Source organism: Mustela erminea, chromosome 3 (genome assembly GCF_009829155.1).
Source record: "Mustela erminea isolate mMusErm1 chromosome 3, mMusErm1.Pri, whole genome shotgun sequence".
In the NCBI taxonomy this organism is placed as follows: Eukaryota; Metazoa; Chordata; class Mammalia; order Carnivora; family Mustelidae; genus Mustela; species Mustela erminea.
Window position 1 is genome coordinate 115,305,155 of NC_045616.1, and position 13,309 is coordinate 115,318,463.

At 38.8% G+C, this 13,309-nt stretch overlaps 1 protein-coding gene across 7 annotated transcripts in view; it reads left to right on the forward strand.

The window, feature by feature from the left end:
- Nucleotides 1-13,309, forward strand: part of EBF1 (EBF transcription factor 1) — a 387,792-nt gene that overhangs the window by 315,651 nt on the left and 58,832 nt on the right. The gene's annotated exons all lie outside the window — the stretch shown is intronic.

Below are 13,309 nucleotides of genomic sequence, written 5' to 3' on the forward strand. Positions count from 1 at the left end.
CTATGAAGCAGTACCATACTTTCCATACTAAAAATGGGAACTTATGTAAGAGGCTTAACATTTCTGAAGTTGAATCAAGTCCAAAATAATGACAGTTGTGTAGGAAATTGAGGTCCCTCCCAGCAGCCCCCCTCCCCAGGATAGCAGCATTCCTTGCTAGAGTTTTGAATTCTTCTTTTCTCTTTTCTCACTGCTGGCTTTTCACCCTTCTGACAACCTTTCTTCAGTTTTATCTTATCATCCCCTCCTTTTCCACATTTTTTTTTTTTTTTTTTTTTTTAGCACTGTTGTCTCTTTCAATCTTCTTCCTCTCTGTGTTACTGAAAAGTAAAACATTCCCCGCCCTGAGAATCTGCATGAGCCCGGCTCTATTATTAGCCCATTTTATAAGAAAACTTAGAGAGATAAAGTGACTTCCCCAGGGTAATGTAGTTGATGAAAGGAGGAGCCAGGATTTGGACCCTGGTCAAGGGAAACCAGAGCCTGCATGGCAATTAACCTCCTGGGCTGCTACTTCAGCTCATTCATTTTTGGAATTATGTGATCCCCTCAAATTTGATTGTTGGTGATGGGAGACGGTAGGTATTGCTAGGACATGTGAGGTCTGATAGGAACTGAAGCCATATAGATATATATATATTTTTTCTATACATACTTTTTTTTTTTTTGAGAGAGAGAGAGAGAGAGAGAGAGAGAGAGTGGGGAGGAGGATAGAGGGAGAGGGAGAGAATCCCAAGCAGACTCCCTATTGAGCCTGAAACCCCATATAGGGTTCAATCTCACCATTGATTCAACTAACTGAGCCATCCATGCACCCACCCCTCTTTTTTTTTTTTTTTTAAAGAGAGACAGAAAAAGGAAGCCTTTCATGTTTTAAACAAGTTGTATTGTTTTTACATCATTATGAATGTAATGCATACTTATACAGAAAATTTTATCAACACAGAAAGTATGAAGAGATCCATTATCCCACCCCTCAGAAATAATCAGTATTAATACTTTTTAGTTTTCTAATATCTTTGTGTTACTCTTATGAATTTTTATCAGTATATCACAAGATGTTTATATAATTTTGCATCCTTCTTTTAATTTAAATGGTAAAAAAAAATTTCCTCTGCTAATTCCGATTCTTCCTAAGTGCATTTTATCAGATATACAATAGTCCCTTTTGTGGCTGCATCATAATTTACTTAGTCATTCCCTACTGTTGGATAGCCACATCTTTTCTTCCATAGGACTTTTAACAGTGTTTGTGTCAGAGTAGAACATGGTCTTGAATATAAGGCATTCCCCCATTTTCCGAACATAAAGTTTTTCAGTTTTAGGAATAAGTGAACTGTGTACATATTTGTAGATACAAATGAATTATCAAATGTCTACTAATAATATTTCACACATTAATTTAGTGACACATGCATATTTGAAATCACACACATAATTTACAACATTTACAAATACAACTCCTTCCACTTTGAGGATTACACTTTTATTCAGACTTAGACATCAGCATTTTTGTTTGTTTTTGTGAAAACCAGAGAGATTTAAATCCCTTCATATTTGGGGCGCCTGGGTGGCTCAGTGGGTTAAAGCCCCTGCCTTCGGCTCAGGTCATGATTCCAGGGTCCTGGGAGCGAGGATCGAGCCCTGCATTGGGCTCTCTGCTCAGCAGAGAGCCTGCTTCCCTTCCTCTCTCTCTGCCTGTGTCTCTGCCTACTAGTGATCTTTCTCTCTCTGTGTCAAATAAATAAATAAATAATCTTAAAAAAAAATATCCCAGGGGTGCCTGGGTGGCTCAGTGCGTTAAAGACTCTGCCTTCGGCTCAGGTCATGATCTCAGGGTCCTGGGATCGAGCCCCGCATCGGGCTCTCGGCTCAGCAGGGATCCTGCTTCCTCCTCTCTCTCTGCCTACTTGTGATCTCTATCAGATAAATAAATAAAATCTTCAAAAAAAATAAAAATACTGAAATCCATCCCAAGAGAATTATTATTTTTTTTTAAAGATTTTATTTATTTGACAGACAGAGATCACAAGCTGAAGGCAGAGGCTTAACCCACTGAGCTGAAGGCAGAGGCTTAACCCACTGAGCCACCCAGGCGCCCCCCAAGAGAATTATTTTTTGAGAGGCATGTTCTCTCCGCCTATTTCAGCCCTTTCCCGTTGGTGGGTCATATGTCATGTGTGGTTCTTGGATATAGATTAAGTACCAAACCCCACAGTATGTCTGATTTGTGCAGCCTTCTGAGTGGGCCTCCTATTATTGAAGGTCCTGAATGTGCAGGTGGAGACCATCCCATTCCTTTCAGGTCGAAGAATCTCTGCCCAAACTTGTCAGTGGTGAGGGGGCAGCCAGAAGCTGGGGCTCCCTAAATTGAAGGCAGAAACAGCGACAGGAAAGCAGACTCTCCTTGTGTCCTTGGCTTTTCAGCCTCCAAATGTCAATGTTCATCTCTTTCCTGTTAATGTTAACAGGGGTTCACTTCTTTACATCTTGGGTGGAAGACCTGACCAGCTTGGCAGAGCCACCTGGGATTAGCTTCCCGGTTTCGGTCCAGAAGTCCCACCATCCAGTTAATGGGAAGTTAACTTAGATCTTTGTTTAATGCCAAAAATAGATTCACATTTAAATATCTGCAAGGAATAAGGCCATCCAAGTGGTTCTACATATGTATGTTGTTCCCTTGTAGTGTTAACTGATTATTAAAATACTCAGTGAGACACAGCTGCCTCTTTGAGGTTATTGGAAGGTTTGGGTCCCAGAAAGTCCCTGGGGGATCTGTTCTGAGCGAGGTTATACATCTGTATCTCTCCAGTTTCTTCAAGACTAGAAAAATGAATCATTTGCATTGGCTAGCTCAGAAGACACAGGAATCTCATCTAAAAGCTTGAAAATTAAATTTATAAAATTATTAACACCAAAGCTAAAAAATTATGTGACTTGTCAGAAAGTTCTATGTCAAGGCAGAAATACAAGTTAGTCTGGGCTCCTGAGCCCCTGCATGTCTCAGCTTTGTCTTATGTCTATGTAATTAAGTCAATTTAACTTCAGTGCAGTTTTTACAGTTGACCAAGCCTTTTCCATTCAATTCTTTTCTGTTAACCTGTGAGGTAGGAAGAACAGGTATTTTTAGCTTCATTGTCACTGTGAAAACTGGGGTTTAGAGGGAGGTGAAGTTGTATATTTAAAGTCATTTAGGTCACTTGGTGATAGAGCTGATATCAGATTCCTATTACTCCTAATGATTGGTTATACTATAAGGTATCTCATCTTTTTACATCTACAATATGGACTCATACTACTTTTACTCCATTTTTTCTTTTCTCTCTCTCTTTTCAAGCTTTCTATGGACATAATTCACTAATTAGATTGGGGGCTTCTAGAGTTTTAGACTGCCATTCTGGTACTGACACATTAATTACATGTATTTTATATGTAGCATTTACCATCAGCTGATATGATATGGATTATGTCTTTGTTTACTTGTGTATAGTCTGTGTCTCTCACTAGGATATAAACTCCATGAAGGCAGGATCCTTGTCCGTCTATACTAGTGCCTAGTACTGTACGTAGCAAGAGTGGGGAAACTCAATAAATATTAGTTAGATCAATGAATGGAAGAACCTATGAAGGAATGGCTGAGAAACTGGCTATAAATTTTTGGTATGTGAGCCTTAAAGATGACCTAGTTAACCCAAGTTGTTGACTTCTTCATAGATGAGGATAACTGGGCTTACAGAGTTTAAAAGACTCATTTAAGTCACTTAGCTAGTAGTAGATCTTTATACCAGAGTCCTTTTCTTTGACAGGTTAGTCAAGAGCTGATCTCTACACCATGTGTATTCCCCTTAGGCTCATTTGGTTGTAAAGAAACTGTAGGACTACAGGTCTCAGGAGTCAAGACAGATCCCTGTTTGAATCCTGGCTCAGTTGATTTCTAGCTGGTTTCTTAATAAATCTGAGGCTCCTTTTCTGCTTTGTAAAATGGGGATCATATCTCTTAGGATTGCTGCAAGGATTCAAATAAATGATGCATATGAAAAGCTTAGCAGAGTGCATGGCATCTAGTAAGCACTCAATTAGTGGTGGATCTTACCAAAAAAGGATTTGAGAGAACAGATTCCTATAAGTCTGAATTTTAGAGAAAGAAAGTCCCTCAGAAATAGCCTGGGCCAATTTTTCCGATTTTGTCGAGGAGGCAGCTAAGGCTCTGCATAAAAAGGAGGCTTTTCCAAACCAATACATGATTGATTTACATGTATAAGCAGAACAAATCATATAAAAATGGATTTGCTAATTATTTTGTGAATTGTCTTGCATACTTGCAAATATTTAAAAGCACCGCAATTTTGAACGTATATGAAAATCATTCAGCCAACATCATTCTGGTCACATGGCAGTCTCTTTTCAAATTTTTTTAGGTCATTAATCTTCGAGTACAGTCCCAAGAAAAGGGGGAGATTGTAGACCATGTGTAATTCCTTGGGCCTCCAATATATGATCCGTTTTGTTTTTTGTTTTTTTTTTTTTTTAAGTGTCACAGACATCACCGTTCTGATCTGTTTTCTTACATCTTTGTCTTTCTGTTGACAAAAGAGGAAAGAGCTTTTCTTTACCTCCAAGTATGTCAAAGTCTCACAGAAGAGTTATGTGCCACTGCCACCACTGGCAAAGCAGAGTCATGGAATTTAAGGACATTTCCTTCAGCCTTTCTTTTTGGGAGAGCCTAGTGTGAGAAGAAACATCTGTCAGACACCAGAAGGCTGTTGGGAGACCTCATTAGGACTAGAGGGTCATTTTTTCAAGGTATACACCAGGAAGGGTCTTGGGTGGGGTCCACCTGAAGGCATGGTCACCCATTGGAAATTTATGGGAATGTTCACATCTAGCCATGGGGCATCTGTGGGCCCTCCCATTCTGACTTTAAATCTCAGTTCCCCGAGGTCCTTGAGGTGATAAGATGTGGTAGGCTTTGTCGCATTTCGGGATCATCTACTTCGTGGGTCGCAAGGCAAAACCATCATCATGAGGATCAATGAGAGAGATTTGCAAGATGGCAGCAATCAGAGACAAGATGAAAACCTGCTTGGGAAGAGATCTCTGCTGTGGGCCTGGCACAGTGAGGAGTTTTGTTCTACTTTCTGACTGGCTGACAATGAATGAATGGATGAATGTATGAGTTGCTGTCAGGTGTGTCCTGCAGTAATCAGTGAGGACAGTATCACTGTATCAATAGCATACCTTAGTTCATTAAAAAAAAAAAAATCCAGATTATATAAGGTGCTCCTGCTCTAAACCTTTCCTTGGGGTTTGTGTTAGAATTCAAATAGATTTTTCTTCAGACCTTCCTAAAAAGGCACTCAATTGTTGGTGAGAAGCAAAAAAGGGGCCAGATGTCCATTGCTGCTAAATGTAATGAGTAGAGTAAAATGTAAAATATATTAATTCCACTTTCCTAACTGCAGCTAATTAAGGGTGGCTCATTTAAAAACAGACCTAATTTAATCCACTAATATAAGTATTCAATTAAAGTTGTTCCCACTGCTTTCTTCTCAGAAGACTTTTTCGTATACTTATATATGATGCATTCATGGTGTGAATCCTTTCATGGGTCCAGGCTGTAATGGAAGAGCAGTTTCAGGACATCATAATTGCCTGAATTAAATAACATGTATGTAAATGGAGATTTGAGTGTCACTCGTGCCCTGCAAAGCTATAAGGAATTGAGTCCCTATATCCTGATACCTTTTAGCCTATCAGAATGAAGTGTTTCCCATTTTATTCTATGCTACTTAGAATAGTTTATTGCATTATTAAGTGCATGTTACAAGAAGCACATTGTTGTTTAAGACTCATTGATTTAAGCAGAACTATTCTTATAAAGTTTCGTGGGCTTTTACATAAAAAGAGAAGAGCCCATATAAAATTATAAAACCTTAATGTAATATAACAGCCTATAATATAATATTCTCCCATTTTCTAAAGAAGCCACCAAAAATTTTTAATGAGTTTATTAGAACTACTGTTTGTGAATTCGGGGATGTCATGTCTAATTAGACTTAATGGATTTAAGTATTTCTTTAATGAAATCTGTAGCTTAACTCGTCAGGGTTATATTCCTTGTCCTCCTGCCCTTAAAGTGATTTTACTTTATTTTTATTTTTGGTGGCATTAGAAAGAAATGAAAGACTATGATTCTGCCTCATTCTCAGATGGATATAGTGAAAAATACAGTGCTTATTATGAAGTTAATGTGAATTACCATGTAATTACCACTGGCTGCACTGTAATGATTATTTAGTTACCACTGAGCATTCCCTGCCAAATAACACACATTATTTCATAGGAAGCTTAGAATTAACTCAAGTCATCCCGGAACTCACGGAGAGAGTCCTATTCCCGATCTCTTTTGTTAAGTGTAGGCGCTGCTAATGTTAACATCTAAATAATCAAGCTTGGAACAAACCGACAGCCGAACCGGGTATGAGTTTACATGATTTGATTTGCTGATGTTTTAAACACTTAGCGGGAGACAGCTATAGAAGCCAATTAAATCTCTCCAAGGTGCTCAGAGTTATCTCCTTTGTGAGAAACAATTTAAGGGAATTGCATTGGCCCTTTAACTGGAGGGGAGAAGAAGCATTAGGAATGAAATTTCAGATGCAAAGTGCTGATCAATCGAGCCTCCTTTTGTGTTTTTTCAGCCCTGTGTGGTTTGGGCTGCTGATATTTTAAAGGATTTGCACTCTCATTTTGCAAGCGCAGGGTTATGTTAAACTTTTCTCGGTGAAAATGTTCCTTTGGCTATTGATTATGATGTGCCTTTAACCAAGGCATTGTGTTGGAAGGAGTCAAACAAAAACAAAAACAAAAAACATGTCAGTACATCCCGTCCCTTTCAGATACGGGATCTTATTTAGTGTGCCGGAATTCCCAGTTTAAAGTAATCACAAAATTTATGGAGAAACGGATAAAAAAGGTTGTAAAATATCGATTTGGGGAAAATAATAACACAACTCATCTATAATAAGAAGAAAAATGAAGCAATAATTCAGGGGGTATCGAGCGGCTCGCTGCTGGGAGTATTGATCTAGTCCTTTACGGTATGAGATCGCACCTGAGATTGTTCTGAAAGAAAGAACAGCATTCCTTCGCTCATTATTTCTCAGATACTATCGCCTTGTTACACGGGCCCTGCAGAGTTGGGATTGTTGCAGCTGGGACAGTGGGACATGTGATAATAATAATAAATAAATAAATAGCTCAGAAATCTATATGGCCTGAAAGCCACAGTGCCTGGTCTTAATAACACATTGGCTCTGATTTTCTAAATTCTTCGTTGCCTTAGAGTAGCTAATGACAATCCCAATACTGTGTGGTTCGTTTAGGAAACAAACAGATCTTCATCTTCTATAATGGGTTCCCGTGTTTGGAAGGCATTCTTGTCTTGGCTGAAGAAGCATGCATCTGTTGTGTTCCTTCTTAGGTCACTAAATTGAAAACAATACATTTATACCATTTGGACGATGGGAAGTGCTGGCTTTAGCTTTTGTGTGTGGCATGGGTTTATATCGTCAGACTATTTTTGGACGAGGCAGGAATATTATTGTTTCTGAGCAAAATCTTTAACATGGCCTGCAACCTTGAAATTCACATTCACACATCATGAATTTATAAGTTTATCTAGAATTTCTAAGATGTTAACTGACAGATTGATTTGGCAATGTGTGCAGGCATCACAGTAACTCCTTAAAATGGCGGACTGTATTTCATCGCTGAAGAATTCTAGGTTCTGTCTAGACTTTAAGATTATCCTATAAATAATATTGAGGAGACATGAATTTGGTTTTGCTCTCATTTTACTTTTTTTTTTTTTTTAAGCAGAGAGGGTGCGATAATATTCAAATTCCAATTTAATAAATAAGGTTTGATACCTGTTATGTTTCAGGCATCTTCTAGGCTCTGTGACCCAGAGAGGTGAAGTTCTTGCCCACAAGACACTTATATTCTAGGAAGGGAAGGAAGGCAATACGCAAGTAGGAAAAAAGATAATTTTCAAATTGGTTAGAGTGTTATGAAAGAAATAAGGGGGATGATCTGGTAGAATGTAATTGGGGCAAAACGGTTTCTTTAAGTAGCAATTAGTACAATAGAATATACACAGCATACAAATGGGTAGGACTTGGAGACCACACAACATCATGCTGACAAACACGTTTTTATTTCTAAATGTCTGTTTGTTTCTAAGCGATTTTGCCCGGTGCTAAAGTCATGCTATCATTTGCTCAGAAGCTTCACTTTCCCTACCCTATCCTCCAGTCACTCTGTGATCATTATCTAGAAATATGAGCCACACTGGCTGACTGTATGCTCAGCAGATCGAGCACCCTGAGATTTCAATAAGCATTGATCCATGTCATTGCACCAGATCCTTGAAATTGTTGTTTCTATAATATTTGTCTGTCCCTTTCTGACTCTAAAGGAGAAAAAAAAAAAAGTTTCACGGAACAAGAGGCTGATACTTGGTGTCAATAAAGGTGGATGGAGAGGGAAGGATGGAGAAGCAGAAAGAATAAAACATCGAACCATCAAGACTGACTCCCAAAATAGCTTTCAATAAACTGCGAAACATACCCCTCTTTCTTTAGCTACAAAGTAAGATTGAAAGTCATCACTGAGTCTTAAACTGTGAATATTGAAATTGCGAGATGTATGGTTCATTTAGTGGAGACGTTGGTGAAGTGCAGAAGTCATTTTAACTTTGTCTTTTAATTTTAAAGATTTATTGGGTGCAAGGAAGGAGAATATTTACAAGCGTTCTTAGGTATTCACAAAACATGTAGTTGCCAAACAGTGCAAAGAATGGAAAGAAATCATCATTACGGAGCTGGATGATTCAGGAAATGTGGTGATAAATATGGGAGTGACAACATATTATCTCAGCCCCTTCTAGCTCCACATTTTTGAGTCATGATTATCAAGTGTATCACTGCGGGGAATGTGCTAAGTCAGTTTGGAGCTAGAGGAATTTTAGTTTTAAAAGAATAACCAGGCAGTGTTTGGGAAGTACAAATACAATAAATGATGTCAAGTCATCTCAGCTTGAGTAAATATATATTGTATCATTTGCTTCCCCCCTTTAATTTCTTGTAATGAAAGGAAAGTGGCAAGCAACAAGAAAGCAATTAATTGCAACAATGATTACTTAGCTTCTGTAGTGTCTGAATTAAAAAGAACATTAAGATAACTTTTCTAATAGCTCATTTTTTTTTTTACTCATTGATGTCTTTAAATGGCAGGTGCATTGGAATTGTTTTAAAAGACTTATTTTTTTCCCCTTGTTTGCAAACAGTTTGTCAAAATGAGCTGTTGATTATTTTGTGGTGTTGTCCCAAATGCATGAAGATAAATGTCATATCATAGCTAATCTATTATCATCTTTTTTTTTCGGCTGCTTTTTTTGATTTGAGACAGGCTGATTATTGAAAAACAAACTTGTGGCTGTCACTGTGATTCATTTGTGTGAGATAGTTCTCTCTCATTAGCACCGAGTCTGGGACGCAGCAATACCGTAGATGTTGAATGGATGTGTGGATGAAAAGAATGAGTGGATAGATAAAAGCCCTGCTCTCTGGCCTTTGACATGTTACTTTGCCACTTAAACCTTAATTTTCGTATCTGAATAATGGGGGAAATGGGCATATCTTCTTGACTAGTTTGTTGTAATGATTAAAATAGATAATATGAGTAAAGCACTTAGCACATTATAAATGGTACACATTAAAGACTCAAGAAATGGTAGTTCTTATTATTGATGACCACAAGTCATTCTCAATCTGTGAATTGATTTTCTGACAGTCTATTTCTACTTGGTACACCAGTGTATTTCTAGTGCCCAGTGCTATGGCTGGCCTAGAGTAGATGCTCAAAAAAATGTTTGTTGACTGAGTGAGTCCCCAGATTCTCCTTCATAAATAACAATGGCTATGACTGCTAACACTTAAAAGGCCCTTGCTATGTACCACACACTGTTTTAAAGATATATTTTCAAGCATCTAATCTTAAAAAAGAAAAAACAAACCACTATGAGACAAGTACTATTATTATCTCCATGCTACACATGAAAAAACTGAATCGAAGAGGAGTTAAGTTATTCAAGGTCATGCAACTAGACTGTGGCAGAACCAGGGTGAGAGCTCAGGCAGACTGGCCTCAGAGTTTTGAGCATTCGGCATTATCTTCAACATTTAGGTACAAAGGTAATGTGAAATGTTGCAGTACGCCATGATCATTCAACAGATGTTTACTAATCATGGTCCATATGTTGGTTACTGGAGGTACCATGTGTAAGATGAGGATAGTCCCCACCCTCATGGAGATTACAGTCTAATGCGTCTGACTTCCCAGATTTCATTTCATCCCATACTTCCCTTGGTGTCTGTTAGAATGATAGGTCTTACCTGATGCACTAGAAGGAAGGCTGTACACAGCTGTACACAGCTGCACAAAGGAGAGCGCAAAGGTAAGCCCGAAGGGGAGACCGTTAGGGTGGCGTTGTAGTGATTATTACCCAACATACATCGCACTCTCTAGAAAGTATAGGATGCATGCTTTTCTGAAGCCCTAGATGCCGCTGCTTTCAAATTCTGTGAGCAGACGTGGTCTTGCCATCTGTACCACAAAGACCTCTGGGTCAGTGCTGAGCCAGGTGTTGCTCCAGCCTAGCCATGAGGAGACAAGCCCCTGGATCAGCCTGGGACGGTGATGGTATGTAAAAAGAGCCCTTTTTAACTTTTCTGAGCATCTGGGTCTGAAGTCATGTTGTTCACAGAGAAGTCCTACCACCTGCTTCTTTTGCATCCTGTCTCTCAACCTCAGGGCCAGGAGAATCAGGGACCACAGTTGAAATCTGTGGCAGAATTTCCCAAGAATCTGTAGGTGTGTTTGACTATGTCACATGTGTAAATTTCACTCCCCTTTGCTTGTTTCTTCTGTTCTGGCTTGCTCTCCTTATTACTTAGTTCATTCATTCCTCATTTTCTTTATTTACCAAATATTTATTGGGGAATTAAAAAAAAAAAGACCCCTGGAAAAACAGAGTTTGCATTTTTTAAAAATTTTTTCAATTTATTTATTTTCAGAAAAACAGTATTCATTATTTTTTCACCACACCCAGTGCTCCATGCAATCCGTGCCCTCTATAATACCCACCACCTGGTACCCCAACCTCCCACCCCCCCGCCACTTCAAACCCCTCAGACTGTTTTTCAGAGTCCATAGTCTCTCGTGATTCACCTCCCCTTCCAATTTCCCCCAACTCCCTTCTCCTCTCTAACACCCCTTGTCCTCCATGATATTTGTTATGTTCCACAAATAAGTGAAACCATATGATAATTGACTCTCTCTGCTTGACTTATTTCACTCAGCATAATCTCTTCCAGTCCCGTCCATGTTGCTACAAAAGTTGGGTATTCATCCTTTCTGTTGGAGGCATAATACTCCATAGTGTATATGGACCACATCTTCCTTATCCATTTGTCCGTTGAAGGGCATCTTGGTTCTTTCCATAGTTTGGCAACCATGGCCATTGCTGCTATAAACCTTGGAGTACAGATGGCCCTTCTTTTCACGACATCTGTATCCTTGGGGTAAATACCCAGGAGTGCAATTGCAGGGTCATAGGGAAGCTCTATTTTTAATTTCTTGAGGAATCTCCACACTGTTCTCCAAAGAGGCTGCACCAACTTGCATTCCCACCAACAGTGTAAGAGGGTTCCCCTTTCTCCACATCCTATCCAACACATGTTGTTTTCTATCTTTCTAATTTTGGCCATTCTGACTGGTGTAAGGTGATATCTCAATGTGATTTTAATTTGAATCTCCCTGAGGGCTAATGATGATGAACATTTTTTCATGTGTCTGATAGCCATTTGTATGTCTTGATTGGAGAAGTGTCTGTTCATATCTTCTGCCCATTTTTTGATATGTTTGCCTGTTTCGTGTGTGTTGAGTTTAAGGAGTTCATTATAGATCCTGGATATCTACCTTTTGTCTGTACTGTCATTTGCAAATATCTTCTCCCATTCCGTGGGTTGCCTCTTTGTTTTTTTGACTGTTTCCTTTGCTGTGCAGAAGCTTTTGATTTTGATGAAGTCCCAAAAGTTTATTTTCGCTTTTGTTTCCTTTGCCTTTGGAGACAGATCTTGAAAGAAGTTGCTGTAGCTGATATAGAAGAGATTACTGCCTATGTTCTCCTCTAGGATTCTGATGGATTCCTGTCTCACGTTGAGGTCTTTTATCCATTTTGAGTTTATCTTTGTGTACGGTGTAAGAGAATGGTCGAGTTTCATTCTTCTACATATAGCTGTCCAGTTTTCCCAGCACCATTTATTGAAGAGACTGTCTTTTTTCCACTGTATATTTTTTCCTGTTTTGTCGAAGATTAATTGACCATAGAGTTGAGGGTCCATATCTGGGCTCTCTACTCTGTTCCACTGGTCTATGTGTCTGTTTTTATGCCAGTACCATGCTGTCTTGGTGATCACAGCTTTGTAATAAAGCTTGAAATCAGCTAACGTGATGCCCCCAGCTTTATTTTTGTTTTTCAACATTTCCTTAGCGATTCAGGGTCTCTTCTGATTCCATACAAATTTTAGGTTTTGATCACCTTAAGCACAGTGCCTGATGGAGAGTGAAAAGTCCAGTAATGGTTGTTGACTGGACAGATTGATGGGTGAGTGAATAAAAAGAAAATTAGAGAACTGTGTTTATAACTTTAGGAGATTATTTTTAATTAGGATTGTGTTCAAGCAAAATATTCAAAATAATTCTTGAAGCATGAGTAAATGATTCAATAAAAAAGCACACACACACAAAAAAAGTAAAACCAAATCAAATTTATCCCAGTAGGGTTCAGTGATTTTTACAAAAGAAAAGCCATTGATCTAGAATCTCCCAGTTTTGTCTGCCTCTGCCTGTTACCAGTCAAGATGACTGATTATCCTGGGAAAGGCTCCGTGGCCTATCTCATAAACAGAAAAAAAAAAAAAGCAAACCCACAAAAACTATCTCACACTTGGTCAGAAGACAGCCCAAACATTTTGTTTCCAGAGGCTGGGAAAGTTTAGCTGTGGTTGATTTGGCCGAAGGGGAAGAGCCTGCCAGAAGAAGAGCTTGGATCTTAGAGGCTCAGCCATGACCAGATGGTATAAACCCACCTCAAGGACAAAACACCCTCAGTAAGTTAGGACTCTGGGCTGACTCCAAAACTTATTAAGGTTCACTACTAAGTTTTCTGCCCTATTAAAGTACC